The sequence below is a fragment of the Macaca fascicularis genome, chromosome 4 (assembly GCF_037993035.2).
Source record: "Macaca fascicularis isolate 582-1 chromosome 4, T2T-MFA8v1.1".
Taxonomy (NCBI): domain Eukaryota; kingdom Metazoa; phylum Chordata; class Mammalia; order Primates; family Cercopithecidae; genus Macaca; species Macaca fascicularis.
The window spans coordinates 161,471,601-161,487,743 of NC_088378.1; the positions used below are offsets into that span (position 1 = coordinate 161,471,601).

At 41.4% G+C, this 16,143-nt stretch overlaps 1 long non-coding RNA gene across 1 annotated transcript in view; it reads right to left on the reverse strand.

The window, feature by feature from the left end:
- Window positions 1-441: 441 nt before the first annotated feature.
- The window catches only part of LOC141410170 (uncharacterized), a 31,717-nt gene continuing 16,015 nt past the window's right edge, over window positions 442-16,143 (reverse strand). Inside the window, exon 3 of the long non-coding RNA XR_012434246.1 lies at window positions 442-809. This is a non-coding gene — a long non-coding RNA (uncharacterized lncRNA). The remainder of the gene's footprint in view (window positions 810-16,143) is intronic.

The window sequence follows — 16,143 nt, forward strand, 5'->3', positions numbered from 1 at the left end:
CATTTATTTATTTACTTACTTATTTTTGAAATGGAGTTTCACTCTTGTCGTCCAGGCCGGAGTGCAATGGCGCGATCTTGGCTCACTACAACCTCCGCCTCCCGGGTTCAAGCTATTTTCCTGCCTCAGCCTCCCAAGTAGATGGGATTACAGGTGCCTGCCACCACACCCAGGTAACTTCTTTGTTTATATTTTTAGTAGAGACGGGGTTTCACCATGTTGGCCAGGCTGGTCTCAAACTCCAGACCTCAGGTGATCCACCCACCTCAGCCTCCCAGAGTGCTGGGATTACAAGCATGAGCCATGGTGCCCGGACACTGTGCCTATTTCTGAATAGGATCACATTCTGTGGTTCAGGGGCTTAGGACTTCAGCATGTCTTTTGGGGGGTACACAGTCTGACCCATAACCTTATCCTATTCATTAAACTTTGGCACCATTCTTTGTTGTTTTATTAAATTTAATTTTGCATGAGCAACAGTTTTTTCCTTGGAGTTGCTAGGTACTGAGAGCTCTGCAGTGAAAACAGGCTTGAAGCCCTTCATCTTCATATCACTAAATTAGTATACATCTCTACACACTACAATATTGAGACTTCTGAATAAAGTTTTAAAAAAATACAAATAGTTTTCAGACATTTGACAAAAATAGACATCATCATTGCTTCCTGCTCTTCCCCAATCAGTCCGGATTCACACTCAAACACGCTGTGAACGTTTGCTATAGTTTCAGAGCAGATTCTTCATGTAGAAATTTCCAAGGTAAGAGTTGAGGTGCCCTTTCAGGTCATAAGAATCTGTCCTGTCTTTCCTGAGAAACAGAAACAACAAGATATCCTTTCCGACTCCAGGCAGCTGGAGGATACTAGGAATAAGGTCTAGATGCAACTTGGGACAGGCCAGTAAACTGGTTTAAAGATGAAGTTACCCACTTTTGGCAGATCGCATTTCCCAAAGATTGCCACAGAAAAACATAGCCCATCCCACATGCTCTGTTTATAATGTGAGGCTGGCACTCCTCCATTGAGAAGTGGGAGTTTAAATCCCCCCTCTTGAATATGGGCAGGGTTTAGTGACTAGCTGCTAATCAACACAATGTCCTGGAAAGAAAGCTAGGTGACTTGCAAGGCAAGGTCACAGAAGCTGATATGGTTTCTGCCTTGTTTTTCTCTCTCCCTTTTCCTCCCACTCCTCCCTGCGCATCTCCCTCTGTTCTCCCCACTCCTCTTTTGCTCTGTCTCTCCCGATCTCTCTCACCATGCAGAGCTCAGGCACAAGCAGAGGCCACACATGGGTATGTGAGCCGACTCCAACTACCTTCTTGGCCATCAGCCAGTGTCAGGCTCCCAACGAGGACATGAAGGAGCCTTCAGATTATTCCAGCTGAGCCCCCCGACATTAGGAAGCAGAGATAAGCTGTCTGCATTGTGTTCTGTATACATTCCTGTCCACAGAATCCATGGACTTAATAAGTGGTTGCTTTATGCTACCACGTTTTGGAGTAACTATTACATAGCCGTAGTCACTGGAATACCATATATCCAGCAAAATAACAAGTTGTGAAGCTAGTTTCTTAGGTGTCATATTTGTTGATGTTTCTAGGATGTTCTCCTGACATCTGAGAAAGATAAGCCTTTAGAAGCAAAGGGGAAGGAGCAATAATGCTTAAATGACCTTAAAGCCTAAGAAGTTTCAGGCTGTCAACGTGAAAAAGCATTTCGTACAGATACCTCTCCCCACAGGGTCCCATGGCCTAACTACTGCTTCTTAATCTGTGGTGGTCCAGGCAAGCGCTTAACGCCCTTGAAATGAATTAATATCAGTTTCATCTCAGGTAACCACATGCAGAATATTTATTAATCATTTTTACAAAGAGTGTAGCTTGCTAAAAAGGTGACTCTAATTTGGGAGATTTTAAGCTTGTTGGGATAGCTAACATTCTCTGTCGTCCTGTTAAGAAAAAGTGTGCTCTCTTTTTCCTTTCCTCCCTCCTTTCTTCCATTTCCACCTCATCCCCCTTAGTTCCTTTTATTTATTTATTTATTTATTTGAGTGGTTTCTATCTGCATACAAAAAGCAAAGATAAGTGAACAAAAGGTAAGGGGGAAGGAATAAACTTATTTTCTATTAAAGTTGGTGTTAATATGTTTTTGAGTTTATAAATCACCTTTTTGTGGACCTTACAATTTGCCCCCTTTTCTACCTGGATGTTATTGAACTTTTCAGTTGAAATAACACATTCATCTCAACCTTTCATTTGAAATGTATAAAACCTCCTAATTAAGTGCAATGATGCATTAACATGGAATTCAACAGTTCCTTTTAAATCATGGTCTCGACATCTGCAAGGTCACCACCACTAACGCACTGTAGAATGATAAACTGTTAAAAGTGAATAAAAACTCAGAGGTTGTCTAATTAACCCCTTTATTTTACCTGCCATCAAAGCGAAGTTATTTGCCCAAGATTAGAAATTTGAAGCTGTCTTTAAACTCTGTATCTATCTAGTTCTCATCATCTTATGCATCAGTCTTTGGGAAGCTCATGGAGACAAATACCTTAGGTTAGAAAGTTTGAGTTCAGATCTTAAGATTGAGAACAGTGACATTCTGGTGGTAGTGGTGGAAGGCTGGAGGGAGACCAGAGATGGGAAAGAAAATATAACAGTCTGACTACTTACCATTTTCTGTAGCAATAGTAGTAGTAGTAATAGTAGTAGTAGTAGTGTCTAATCCTGGAATTCATTTTAACATCAGAGTTATGCTTCAAGAAAGTGCCACATTTAATATTCACTGCACCTGAACTGTAGCAAAAATGTGTGATTTTCTGTGCCTTCTTTAGATGCTGTATAATACACTTTCTTGTTTTTTTAACATTTATTTTAGGTTCGGGGTACATGAGAAAGTTTGTTACATAGGTAAACTCGTATCACGGGGGTTTGTTGTACAGATTATTTTATCACCCAGGAATTAAGTCCAGTACCCACTGGTTACCTTGTCTGCTCCTCTCCCTCCTCCCACCCTCCACCCTCAGCAGGCCCCAGTGTCTGTTGTTTCCTTCTTTGTGTTCATAAGTTCTTGTAATTTAGCTCCCATTTATAAATGAGAATATGTAGTATCTGGTTTTCCGTTCCTACATTAGTTTGCTGAGGATAATGACCTCCAGCTCCATCCATGTTCCCACAAAAGACACAATCTCATTCTTTTTTATGGCTGTGTAGTAATCTGTGGTGTATATTTACCACATTTTCTTTATCCAATCTGTCATTCATGGGCATTTAGGTAGATTCCATGTCTTTGCTATTGTGAATGGTGCTGCAAAGAACATTTGCCTGCATGTATCTTTATGGTAGAATGATTTATATTTCTCTGGCTATATACCCAGTAATAGGATTGCTGGGCCAAATAGTAGTTTTGCTTTTAGTTCTTTGAGGAATTGCCATACTGATTTCCACAAAGATTTAACTAATTTACACTCCCACCAAAAGTGTTCCCTTTTCTCTGCAATCTCGCCAGCATCTATATTTTGACTTTTTAGTAATAGCCATTCTGACTGGTATAAGATGATATCTCATTGTGGTTTTGATTTGCATTTCTCTAATGATCAGTGATATTGAGCCTTTTTTCATATGCCTGTTGGCCAAGTTTTCTTTTATATGTTTTCCTGGTGGCTCAGTGGGATCTTCCCAGGTCCAAGTTTCTCTCTTCTTCTAGTGAAATAGTGATTTTAAAAACACATGATTAATTTGTCAGAAGTTGTTCCGTAATTTTTTAAAAAATGTAATACATTTTGTTGATTTTTTCTTTTGTGTGTTTTTTTGTTTCCTCAGCTGAGTTTATATTTAATCAGTCTCTAAACTTAGAGCCATTTCATTCAAGGAAAAAAATTATTTTATTTTCAGACATTTCCCAAGGTGAGTGAGGATCTAAGTATAGGGAATGGCATCCTCTTGTATTTCAGATTAAACTTTGAAAAAGCATTAGCAACTTTTAGATCTCATCTCTTCTCACTTATGAGCTACTACAAATAAGTAGGAGAAATGAATATGGTATTTATGAAGCTTTGAATATGAGAGCTAAAGATTCTTCTTTATATCATTGCTATATGATTTTAGAAATTTTAGAAGATAAGTTGTAGCACTTTGATTCAGATTTTATATTTTTATTACAGAAGTCAAAAGATGTGTCTTAGAATACAAGTGTCAGGCTTGGATGTTTCCTACGTTTGAGAACTCCTGCTCTCATTTGGGTAGTGTAATCAACTCTGTTATTGAGGGCTGGCTCCACTTCTGCAATTACACACCTTCCTGCACCATCAGCCCCACTAGGTCATTCTTCTCAGCATGCTCATATGCTTCACTGTCTCTCATCTTTAAACAGAACATGCAAACAAACCAAATCCCTCCTTTGACCCTACATCTTCTTCTAACTGTTGCCTCATTTCTCTTCTCCCTTTTCTAGCAAAATTCTCAACAAAGTCACTCATGGTCTCTGGATCCACTTCCTTACCTACTGTGATGGGGTTTTGGTCCCCATAACTCTTTTTAAATATTCTTGTCTACATCCCAAAGAATTGCCACGTTGTCAAATCCAATTGCCCTCTCCAAGCCCTCTTCTTACCAACCCCTTCAGAATCTCTCTGCACAGCTGATCACCTGCTTTATTGAAACCTCTTGCTTCTTTTCATTTGTATTCATCTGGTTTTCCTCATACCTCTCTGGAAGTTTCTTCTGTCTTCTCTGCTGGAGTCTCCTCTTCAGCTTAACCTCGAATATGTTGAAGGACTCCCAGGACATAGCTCTAGGCCAGCCTCTCTACTTACATTGTCTCTCCAGTGAAATAGTCTGGTCCTAAGGCTTGAGATGTCATCAATATGTCAGGGACTCCCAGACTCTCCTTTTCATCCCTGGCCTCTCTCCAGGGCTCCAGACTCAGATATCCAACTCAGTATCTCCATTAGGTTCTTTAACTGGTGTCTCAAATATGAATTCATTCTCTCCTACCTTCTAACCTGTTCCTCCTCCAGTCCTTTCAGTCTCAGGTAACAGAATCGACTACCCACTCAGGGACTCAATACTTGATTTTTCCTTTCTAATCCATCAGTGGGTCTGGTGGCTCTGTCTTCAACGCATATTTCAAATCCACCTGCCTCACCCATCTCCATTGCTGTCACACTGATCTCAACCACCGCCATCACTTCCTTGGATGACCACAATTGTCTCTGCATGTCCTTCTGCTTCTACTTTTCCCTCCACAGTCCATTCCCACACAGCAGCCAGAGAAGTGTTTTTAAAATATAAATCAGATCATGTCGTTTCTGTGCTTGAAAGCATCCAGATATTTCCTTTCCAAAAGCACTTAAAATGCAATGTGCAGCTTTCCCCCAATTCACAGTACTCTAGTTGACTTAGACCCTATGAAACTCCATTTCACCTTGTACCATTTGCTGCCCCCTCCCTGTATCCCAGCCATTCTGACTGTCTTTTTGCTCCTCCAATATGCCTTCCACTTCTGGGTGCTTGCATATTCTTTCCCCTTTGCATAAAGTTGGGCCCTTCTCATTTGTCAGATCTTAGTTTAGATGTCACGGCCAGCTCCTTGGAGCAAACTTCCATGATGACTCTTTCAAAGCAAGTGCCTCCTCTCATCACCATGCCTGGTTCATTCCCATTAAAGCTCTTACCGTAATTATAGGCTTATTTTCTCATTTATTCTTGTCCATCCCCCGCAAGAATGTGAGCCCCATAACAGCGTGGACTTGCTTGGTCTTGTTCATCCCTGCATCGCTGCTGCCTAGAACAGTGTCTGTCCACACTAGGCATTCAATAAACATTTGTTGAATGGATCCATCAGTTTTTAGATTACTCAAGCCATTTGTTTTTCCTTGATTGCTTGACAATCTACTTGTTGGCAAAGTATCCCTCTATTAGAGGAAATAACATGCTTCATTTTCACCTTAAACGTGTTCAAAGAGGACATAGGATTGTAACAGGTTAGAGGGAGATCTTCGCTTTTAAGTCTGAGCTTTTAAGTAGTATATCCCTTAATGATGGCAAATAATTAAAGATTAAGTTATGAGACCAATCAGATTTCCACTAGCAAACATCACCAAATATTTTCTATTTTTCATCCCTTTTGTGAATTTTGTTTTATCTGACTATAAACATAGTCATAACTATGAAAGCTGTTGCTTAAATATAATTTTCAATTGTTGGCATTCTAGAAATGCTACAAAATTCACATTTGTGATTATTTCAAATTCATTAATCTCAAGACTATGTGATGCTAACTCTTATTCTCAAGAATTATAAAGTAAAGATGATGATATGGAATGTATTGCTACAATGCCTTGGGATATGAAATTGTATCTATAAAACACTGATGTAATGCTATGAGCTCATATTATAAATAGATACTAAATCATCTGTGCTTTGTGGAACATTGTATCTTTATAATATCTTTTGTATATAATTCTAAAGAAAAAATAAAACAAAGTTGCAACTAACAGGTGCGTTGCTTCAAACATACAACTCTTGGCATTCCAACATTCTGACTCCAGGAAATGCCTGCAAAAGCTGGTAGTCAGCTTAAGATAGCACATTTAGTAACAAAGTAATTTTAGAAATCAATTTCAGAGGAGAAATAGAAGACAACATTTTCTGTAATATGCCATCTTGCTTCAGTATGAAGTGTTGACATTGTTTTATTTTTTAAAGTGAAAGCAAAGGATGGAAAATAAGTATGTTGTGAAAATCCAACAAAAAATACATTGAAAAATTTTAAGATAAATTTTAAGATAGCATGTTTAACACTCTAGAAAATAGAAAAGAATAAAGTACCTCTAAAACGTCTTGGGGGAAAAAAGGTAAATGTAAAACTTTGCTGATCAAGATAAAGATCCAATGTAAACTACTCTTTTATTGGAAGAAAAAAGAAAAAGAGAAAAGAAAGGGCTAAAGAAAGACAGGGTTTGATTAAGCAGTGCCACGCCTGAGCTAGTTTAAGTGGTTGAACTCAATCTCCTGAGCTGTGCAATCAGAAAAATCATAGTCTTTGTTAACCATTTTTCTCTGTGTTTCCATATTTTGCAGGAGTCTTCAGCCATGAAAAGTGTGAAAGCATGGTCAGGATTACAGGTACAGCTGGAGCTCAGCGAGGAGCTAAGGTCAGAGTGGACTGGAGACGTTGGGGACTATTTTCTGGGAGGGACTGGTCTGCAGCTAAATCCTATTGGATGCACACTGATTTTGATAGAGAGAGAAAGAAGTGGGTGGTGAGGCAAGATGGGAAGATAGAGACACGTACAAAACAAAAAGCAGTTAGAAAAACTAAGTTAGACTTTCCTACCTCCAGGAAAAAGGGTTTAAAAGGGCACTCCGAAGGAAACAGGCAACATTTAATATAGTCATAGAAGTGGAATGGGATGAAACTGTGGTGGGTTTTGAGTTACAGCTGGTACGGACAGGCAGTAAGAAGCTACTGGAAACGTCAAGCAAGGGTGGTATCAAGGGGGTGGTGTTTCAGGAAGGGAAACGTTTGTCTGTGTCAGGCTAGTTGCAAGGACATAAGCTTGGAGTCATTCCTTGATACCGTTTCTGCAACTGGGATGTGAAGTGTAGTAAACTGGAGATCTGCATTCTGATGGTAATAATTTTAATAGAGATAAAGGAGTAATTCCAAGAGGCAGTATATGGTATTTTACTTAATTCTCATAATAGCCCCCTCCAAATAGGTATTATTATTCCAATTTAGAGGTAACTGAGTCTCAGTGATTTATTAAATAAGTTACTCGAGGTTAAACAGTGGAAGCGAGGTTCAGAACCGGCAGATTCAATGAGTGGTGGATGAGGATGAACTGAAATGTTTTTATTAGCATGTTTTATAAAACTGATTTTTATTTTTTATTTTCCTTATTTCTCCTAGGCCTGGGAGCCTAAAATTGGTTTCTGTACGTATGTATATCAAAGACAAGTGCTGGGTAGGTAATGCCAAAAGTGAAAAAGGATGGCCAGGTATTTTTTAGTTTGAAACTAAGTATTTGGTTTGACATAAATCAAAGATGAGTATCTGATAATAAACAACAGTCTAATAAAGACTGATAATAGGCGATTACCATCTGGTTAAGGCAAGCACCCTTCACTAAGTTTGCTCCAAGTGTGTCCCTCTGGGTAATGGTGACTCTGGGCTGAGAGTAATCGCAACCAGAGGTCTCAAGAGCACCTACTCTGAGCAATATTGCAGTGCTGAGGGGAACCCGGGCAGCCCACCTGGCTAATTCAGAAGCAGCACAGCATCAACTTGCAACACCAGGGTGACAGGGCAAAGCTGAGCTGAGAGTTGAAAACACAGCTCAAGTTTTAGAAATCCAGATTTTTAAAACTGGGAAGCCCTCTTTCTAAAGAAAAACAGAAGCTCGCAGTTTTGTTTCATTAGCCACCGGTGCCTTGGAGCCATGAACTTTCCCCCACTTCGGAAACGTCTCTGGAAAATTCATTTCATGCTTGTCTACTCCAGTAAAATCCTTGACTGAACTGTTACAAAACAGGAGGCTTGGTCCTGGGAATGTGAGAAATCACCCGATACGGTGGAGCCAGTTGGCATCCTCGGGAGCCCTGGGCTTCTGACCTTGGGTTTACCTGTCATCTTGGACCATGACCTTCTCCCAGCAGAGGTGACTTTCTGATTGTTCCCGTGCCACGGGACAGGGAAGTGGACAGAGCACATGTATCACATTCTTTGACACCCTAGAAAATATCCCCTAGCCGAGGGAGGGCTGTCGGTGCCCTGGCTTCAAGGCTCTGCATTCACCAGCATCTGAGCGGCAGTCTTGGAGACTTACTTGGTAACTATCAAATCTCTCTGAAGGCCTCACCTTGTGTTTTTTCTCGTATAAAGACGAGTCTTCATCCATTACCTTATTGCTGTGAATGCTGCTCTTAAAAGAATGTAGTGAACATCCCTGTCTCCTCTGGTGTAGATTTTTACCCAACAATCTTTGAATAGATTCTTGGGCAGCCACCTGCTGATTTCCACCACACTCGTTTCAGAACTCAACTCCTCAAGTTCTCACCCTCGCACTCTCAGAAAATGATTGAATTTCTACTTCCCTCAAGAAAAAGTGTGGATTCTCAATAAGAATGGATTGAGCATCTGCTAAGAAGCAGGAATTGTGCTAAGTTCTCAGAATACGGAGAAAAGTAAACGTCATCTCTGCCCTGGATGGGCTTATGGCTTGGAGAGGGAATAGGCATGAAGACACATACTGGTGTCAAACTTTGTAGGTGAATTTAATGGATAGAAATACAGGGGGCGGGGCCGGGCGCGGTGGCTCAAGCCTGTAATCCCAGCACTTTGGGAGGCCGAGGCGGGTGGATCACGAGGTCATGAGATCGAGACTATCCTGGCTAACATGGTGAAACCCCGTCTCTACTAAAAATACAAAAAAACTAGCCGGGCGTGGTGGCGGGCGCCTGTAGTCTCAGCTACTTGGGAGGCTGAGGCGGGAGAATGGCGTGAACCCGGGAGGCGGAGCTTGCAGTGAGCCGAGATCAGGCCACTGCACTCCAGCCTGGGAGACACAGCGAGACTCCGTCTCAAAAAAAAAAAAAAAAAAGAAAGAAATACAGGGGGCGGGGTAGAGGAGGGGTCGCCATTTCCACTTAGGAGGGGAGGACAACCTTCCTAAGGACTACTTGGGATGAACATCCTAAATTCCCTTCCCTCTGCTCCCTAAATAATCCATAGCTGTATGTTTTCCTAACATCTTTCTCCCTGTCTTAGAAGAGGTGTCTACAGTTTCCTAAGGTTAACCCTTTACGTATCTCTTAAAGATAAACTTCATCTTCTAATGTAAAAGCGGGGCAAAAATTACAAAAGTATTATCAACAACAACACAGAAAAAGTTAAGAAAGAAAAATATCTACCATTACCCAACTGACTTTTTAATAGCCCTGCCATGGTTCCTTTTTGTCTGTTTTAATCTGTGTTTTCCTCTATGGTTTTAAAAAGCTGTAACCAGAACCGCCTGTGTTCATTGCTCATCCTCTATGCCCTCCTTTGGGACCTGACCTGACCTCCTGACCTTGTGATCCGCCCGCCTCGGCCTCCCAAACAGTGCCGGGAGTACAGGCGTGAGCCACCGCACCCGGCCAATTCCTTCGTTTATTAAATCTTTTCTGCTAATTAAAATGGAGTAGCAACACAAGTATCCACTGATGGGAGAACGGATAAGGAAAATGTGGTCTGTACATACAATGGAATGTTATTCAGCCTTAATAAGGAAGAGAATTCTGACCCATGCTACAACATGCACGCACCTTGAGGACATCTCAACCTGTTTAAATCAAAGGATTTAATCCGCACTGCAGCACACAGCTTATTTGTGATCATTAAGTGAAGTCGTGAAGAGGGGAACAAACGTGTACTCAGAGACGCAGCCAATGTCATCCCTCTGTGAGACGTGCTTACTGGCTTGTGTGTTAAAGAGTGACTGGACCCCTATTCCTGTAGGCTGAGGTTTCTCTAAACTCCAGTTCTGCCTTCCCAATCAACAGAGGCTAAAGATACTAAGCAACATTTTTCGTTTTGTTCCTCTCTGTACATAGTCTTTCAGGCACCCAGGTTTTGCAACTTCACTACCTCTTCTTTGCTATTGTTACGAATAAATATCAGGGAGGTGGTAAGGGGACCAAAGAGCATACTGAAAAGGGGATGAGAGAGGAGAGAGGATGACAGATCCAAAGCTCGGGGTGGGGAAAGAGCTTACCTGAATGATTTAAGACCCAGAAAAAGATGAAGACAGATGCCCTGGGTGAATGTATCAGAGACTAGAGGCTGGTGGATCACCTCCGGAAAACCTGTGCCTCAGGCCTGAATGAAGCAGAATTCCTAAAGTCAGCCAAAGGAAGACCAGTCTGATGGTTCACAGAGGTGACCCAAGGAGGCAGCCGGCACAGAGGCCAGGTAGGAAGTGCCGCAATACTGGCTGGCCCCTGGCAGTGCAGGAGAATCATCTGGAGCTTTGGGAGACTGCCAAGGCCTGGAGAAACACATATCTGTTATGAAGTTCAGAAACAGGCAGAAGTAAATAATATATGTTTTAGATATACATACATTTGCATATAGGTATAATAAAAGCATTTTCAAAACAAAGACGTAAAAATTCAGGGTCATGTTTACCTCTGGTGTAGGTAAATGAATGCGTTAGTTGAGGATCACATGGATAATGAACTAATTATGATGTCCTGGCTCTTAAAGCAGGTGGCAGGTTCACGGGTATTTGTTACATTATTAAAATCGGACTATATGAAAGATGTGTCCATGCAGTGGTGATGCCTGTGCCATGAATCAAGATTCGAACTTTTCCAGTTCTAAGCACCTGAGATCTGATTTAGAAATTTACTAATGCTACTATTAAAAAAATTAGGACGGCTACTATTAGGCCATCCTAATTTGGATGGCTACTATTAAAAACATTAGAAAATAAGTGTTGGTGAGGATGTAGAGAAGACAGAACCCTCATGCACTCTTGGCGGGAATGTACAATGGTGCATGCAGCAGTGTGGAAAATAGCGTGTGATTCCTCAAAAAATTAAACATTGAATTACCACATGCTCTAGCACTACCATTTCTGAATATATATCTAAAATAATCACCACGCGCAGTGGCTCATGCCTGTAATCCCAGCATTTGGGGAGGCTGAGGCAGGTGAATCACTTGAGGTCAGGAGTTTGAGACCAGCCTGGCCAACATGGTGAAACCCCATCTCTACTAATAATACAAAAATTAGTCAGGCATGGTGGTGGGTACCTGTAATCCCAACTACTTGGGAGGCTGAGGCAGAAGAATTGCTTGAACCCAGGAGGCCAAGGTTGCAGTGAGCTGAGACTGCAGCACTGCACTCCAGCCTGGGCAACAGGGTGAGACTCTGTCTAAAAAAAAAAAAAAAAAAAAAAAAAAAGTAAATAAAATAAAATAATTGAAAATGGGGTCTTTTCAAGATGAGAGAGTAAGACTTCCTTTATTCAGGGTTAGCCTGGTCCCCAGCACAGGGAGTCACCTTCTTGACGAGTTCAATTGTCTCTGGGGTTTCTGTCCATGTCCCGGAAAAGCTGTGCTCTCTAAAGACCAAAGAAGATGATGGTTGAAGTGATCTGCTTTTTGTTTGCCTCTTGGGGAAATCACATGAGTCCATGGGAAGAGAGTTGGGATATTCCTTCCTGTGGTTCTTTGGTTGTAACATTAAAATTTCCCCCCTCCCAGTCAGGTCTATGTGTCAGGAGCTTTCCAGTTCTACCAAGGCCAAGAACAAATGGACAGACAAGACGAATGAATTGAAATGAAATGTTCTCTATGCCATTGCATTGGGACCCAGAGGTTGAGTCCGCTGAATAAATCTAAAAGATGGCATGGGCAGGGTGCAGTGACACTCTGTGTTTAAAAAAGACAAAAACAAAAAATAGTATGATGTTTGTAAGTAAAGAAAAACTCTCAGTACTCACAGTGAATTTTTTATGGTTCAAATGAAAAATATTGGCGGGGCGCAGTGGCTCATGCTTGTAATCCCAGCTCTTTGGGAGGCCAAGGAGGGCAGATCATGAGATCAGGAGTTCAAGACCAGCCTGTCCAATATGGTGAAACCCCATTTCAACTAATAATACAAAAATTAGCCGGGTGTGGTGGTGTGTGCCTGTAATCTCAGCTACTCAGGAGGCTGAGGCAGGAGAATCACTCAAACCTGGGAGACGGAGGTTGCAGTGAGCCAAGATTGTGCCACTGTACTCCAGCCTGGGCAACAGAGCGAGACTCCATCTCAAATAATAATAATAATAAATAAAAATTAAAAAAGAAAAAAAGAAAAAGAAAAATATTATAACAGCTTAGAGTTAGTCTCAGAAAATAAAGAAGGTTCTCATTTGAGAAGCAAACGTTCACTATTACTGGAGTGAATTGGAAATCAGAGTTAATTAAACTGTCTTCTTGGAGGCTTCAATCTATTAAATAACATTTAAACATAATTTCTAGGCTGTGTGCGGTGGCTCATGCCTGTAATCCTAGCACTTTAGGAAGGTGAGGTGGGTGGATCACCTGAGGCCAGGAGTTTGAGACCAGCCTGGCCACCATGGTGAAACCCTGTCTCTACTAAAAATACAAAAATTAGCCGGGTGTGGCAGTGGGCGCCTATAATCCCAGCCACTCGGAAGGCTGAGGCAGGAGAATCGCTTGAACCCTGGTGGGTGGAGGTTGCAGTGAGTCGAGATGATGCCATTTCATGAAACTCCAGCCTGGATGAAAGAGTGAAATTCTATCTCAAAAAATAAAAATAAAAAGTAAACATCATTTGTAGGAATTTTTAAATCCCCAAATTCTTTCCTGTGACACCCAAGCCACCTACCAACCTGTTCCTTAGGGTTTTTAAGCAATAAAGTCTTTTTTTGTTTCATAAGTTGGGTGACCCCAGTGCTCCCCATTTCTCCCTCACACACGTGCTCTTTGCGGAAACATGCGTATGTCCTACATCCATACCCACATGGCTGGCCTGTCCATGCCCTGGGTCTAAAAGAAACCCTGGCATTTAAGGTTGTTTTCTTTTTCCTTTAAATCATTATCTTAATGTTGAATCCAAAGCCCAAACAAACATGATGCCAGGGCGAGGCACAGCAGGGCCATTTGAAGGGATTAGATTTCTTTAAATTACAAAAACAGTAAAAGCAGGAGGCCTTTAAAGTCAACATTTAATAATTTGAGTCATGCTCATGTTTTTGCTTCTTGGCTTAAAAAAACAATATTGCCAGAGTTGACTCCAAACCTCCTTAGCAATGCCTGTGACAGTTGAGAGAGGTGTGCAAACACCAAGTAGCATCTAATGAAGGGCCCCCTGCCCTTTGGATCTTGGCCAAGGCTGGAAGTTCTGAGACTCTTGAGAATAATGTTTATTCTCTTTGCTCACAGGAAAACAAAGAATAGTGTATTAAATGATATTTTTATTTAATAGTTTTTAAAAGGTTGTCTTAGTCCATTTGCATTGCTATAGTGGAATGCCTGAGGCTGGGTAATTCATAAAGGAAACAGATTTATTTGGCTGATGGTTCTGCAGGCTATGCGGGAAGCATGGCGCCAGCATCTGCTCAGCTTCTGGTGAAGTCCTCAGGAAGTTTCTACTCATGGTGGAAGGTGAAGCGGGAGCAAATAAGTCACATGATAAGAGAGGAGGAGGCCAAAGAGAGGGGAAGGAGGCAGCAGACTTCTCTTAACAGCCAGATCTTGCAGGAGCCAAGAGTAAGAACTCACTCCATCTTGTGAGAATGGCACCAACCCATCCCAAGGAATCCACCTCATGACCCAAACACCTCCCACCAGGCCCCACCTCCAGCACTGGGGATCACATGTCAACATGAGACTTGGAGGGGACAAACATTCAAGCTATATCAAAGATTCACTATTCTGAACAACAAAAAAAAATGAGGATAAGTGAACAGATCTGCCAACAACACTCTACCAGCAAAATTGTCTCTGAACTATTTAGTTCCAGGAGCAGCGACATCAGCATCACTCAGGAAGTTGTAAGAAATGCAGATTCTCAGGCCCCTGCCTGGACTTACTGAATCAGAAACTCCAGGGGTGGGACCCAGAAACAGGTGCTTTATCAAGCCCTCCAGGTGGTTCTGAGGCAAGCCCGAGGCTGAGGACTGTTGGTCTCACACAATTCACTATGTGAAAGACCCAAGGTGTCTGCGTATAAGCCAAGCATAAGGCACTGCTTCATTGCTTACTGATGAGACAGGTGAACCAATAGGATCTCAGAGAACCTGACCTATATTGCTAGCATTTTGTTTGTTTGTTTTTGTTTAATTGAGACAGTCTCGCTCTTGTTGCCCAGGCGGAGTGCCATGTCACGATCTTGGCTCACTGCAACCTCCGCCTCCTGGGTTCAAGCGATTCTCCTGTTTCAGCCTCCCAGGTAGCTGGGATTACAGGCATGCGCCACCATGCCCAACTAATTTTGTATTTTTAGTAGAGATAGGGTTTCATCATGTTGGTCAGACTGGTCTCGAACTCCTGACCTCAGGTGATCCACCCATCTCGGCCTCCCAAAGTGCTGGGATTACAAGTGTGAGCCACCTCACCGGCCTACCATGTTTTTCATGCCAGAGGAAAGAGAATCACGTGGAGGTGAATACACTGTTTCATTTTGTTGTTTTCAACCAAGGCCCATTGGTGTAAAATATATAAAATCAACTGAGTGTCACAAAAAGGTAAAAAACAAAGCCACTTAGATGATCTTTTTTTTCTTTGCAATAGGAAATGTAACATACTTAATTTTCTTTCTCTTTTTCAGTTAACTGTGAGAAACATAAGACAAAGCCAGGAAAGATTACTCAGTTTTCTATCATGGTTAATTAAAAGAGAGACAACAGATTTTACAAAGGTGCTGATTTTCTTGAAGGGCAAAGACTTTCATTCTATCTCTTTAGTATCCAGCCCACTCTTTAGTTTGAAATAGTTGTCCAATAAATATTCACTGAAATTATGGCAAAATGTAAATAAGAGCAAGGAAACAAGTAAAAAGAAAAAACATAGAAAAACAGCCCAGAGAGAAATATAAACATGAGATAAAGAAAAAAAAATGATAGAAACGTATACAGAGAGAAAGAAGACAACAAGGGGAAAATAAAGAAAAAAATGACAGAGGTAAAAAGCAAAGAGATGACACCTTGAGATGCAAAGGACTAAACTGATTTATAAATTATAGGGGCAAGGCTCATGATCTTCCAGTTCAATAATCTAGCAATGCAGTATTTCCCTTTTAAAAAATTATTTATGAAAACTCTTGTCCCAAAATGCTGGCCAATGTCAAAGCCCAAGAAGTAGATTCTTAGGGGCTCTCCCTACTGGGAGGAGCACGTTTTGTCAAATGGAGATACTGGATCTGCAATGAGTTGCTGTCCCAGGGTGATCAAACCAAGGAGGGTGACTAGCTATGAGAAATGGGGCAGATTCTTGTATGAAGAGAAGAGAGGAAGGGAGATTTTGGTTCTTTTAAAGTATTCCACTTTGCGGAGAATATTTCTCAGAGTTTCAACTGCAGCTGTTTCACAGATCTGTAAGCATGGGAAACATGGCTCAGTGGACCAAAGTCTGTGAATT